Source organism: Numida meleagris, chromosome 1 (assembly GCF_002078875.1).
Source record: "Numida meleagris isolate 19003 breed g44 Domestic line chromosome 1, NumMel1.0, whole genome shotgun sequence".
Classification (NCBI taxonomy): domain Eukaryota; kingdom Metazoa; phylum Chordata; class Aves; order Galliformes; family Numididae; genus Numida; species Numida meleagris.
The window spans coordinates 48,554,412-48,556,389 of NC_034409.1; positions in this window are offsets into that span (position 1 = coordinate 48,554,412).

Sequence of the window (1,978 nt, forward strand, 5' to 3'; positions counted from 1 at the left end):
TGATATTTCTTGGCTTGACTGCCATAGTGAGTGGTGGGTTGTATTCGGGGAATCACAGAAAAATCAGGTTGGAAGGGACCTCTGGAAGTCACGTGGGCCAATCCTTCCTCTCAGACCAGGTGGCAGAGGGCTGTGTGCAGTCAAACTGTGGCTGGAGAGCCAGAGCCTCTTTGGGCAGCCAGTTCTGGTGTTTGACCGCGCTCGTGGTGAGAAACAGCTTACCTCACCTCTAACTGGAATTTCCAGTGCATCAACTTGTGTCTGTTGCCTCAACGTTGTTCCCCTCTCAGAAAAGTCTGACCCAGTCATCTTCTCTGTACTCTGCACTGTACAGCTGAAGGCTGTGATGTGGTTTCTTCTTAACCCTCTCATCTCAGCAAAATCTGTGTGTTTTCAATGAAAACCCTTTATTCCTCATGCTTATTACAGTCTGGGTCTTTGGCCCCATTCTGCAGCTTTAGTGGCAATGTTGCTTATTTTTACTGTTAAGGGGCATATTTTGCCCAAGGATGTGGTGGAGTCACCATCCCTGGGAGTATTTGAGGTAAGCATGGACATGGCACTCGAGGACATGGTTTTGGTAGTGTTAGGTGATGGCTGGACTTGATGATCTTACAGATCTTTTCCAACCTAAATGATTCTGTAATTCTGTGATTATGTATTGGTGTCTTGTCTTTGGGAGTGAATAAGTCTGAACAGATCAATCTATTGTGCATGTTGGGATCCTGAAAGATGAAGCAATGTGGTAGTCTGCTGTTACTAGCAAGCTTGAGGGCCTCCATTCAGGATTGTGGTTGAATGTCTTTGGGACAAAAAAAGTGATTTGCACATTTAACTATGCCCGATTCCTGCTCAGCCCGGATTTTACAGACATGATCAGTCCTGGGCATCTCAGCTCTGGCATTGCCTTAATTCTCTACAGTGCTGCCCACGCCTCTGAGCTCATTTACTGATAGCCTATATTCTCAGGGGATCTAGCAGATAAACCGCAGTTTTCCACATCTCTCTCGAATTTACTTGTGCCGTGGCACATGTGTGAAAGCAAGCTGTTCATCTGCATCACCCCGTCCCCATGTCCTGTCAGGCTGCTGCTGGCCAGACCCAGCATACACAGCGGGAATGGTTTAATGGCAACAGGATGGGCAACTAATGGATGAGGTGCAAGACCACATCTTGCATTTCCACCCTGCTGCCCTGTCTGCGCCCTCCTCCTGTACTTGGTTGCCAGCTCCCTGGGGCAGAGCACGAGTCGGGCCCATCACTCATTGCAGCACAGCCCGAAGCCCACGCGGCACAGACAGCGGTGTGCCAGGAGCGCGCTGCTCTGCAGCAGCTGCGTCTGGTGCTGCTGAGGCTCGAGGCACTTCTCAGAAGCTATTTCTGTCCCTGTTTCAAGCTCAGGCTATTAACTGCCCTTTGAAATTTCCCCTTTGGTGTGTTTGTTTGTGATGTGCTTGTTTTTTGACTGTGGGACGTTTCTAAATTCTAAAATGAAGTAGGCAGGGGAAAGGCTGCAGGGCCACCACTCCCTGCCAGCCGCATGCAGCCACTTGAGGTTTGGAAACAGCTTTGACTTTGCACCACAGGACGCAGCTTCTGTTTATTTGCTCCTTGATAAGTGAAAGATCAAGGGATCCTCAGGTGCAAAACTGAACAGCTGAAGGCTGTTCTGGACTGCCTGGGAACAGCAAGCTGCCTGCCACCTGTGTTACCCTTTGCTCCTGTTTACTTCTGCGTGCAGCAGAATGTGCTGAAGTCAGGCAGCGTGGGGTGAACCTGCTTGCGGCATTGCAGCAGTGCCCACGGTGAACTGCCAAAGTGCAGGCAGCAAGTCCTGCTGTACAGGCTGGAGAGAGCTGGTGAGGGGTGGGTGCTTGTACCTAGTTACGCTGGCTGTGGACCAGCTCATTTTCATAGCTTTCTAACAAGGTGCAAACTGGGCAGTGATGCGAGCTGCTCTGTTATGTTCATGGTGTTG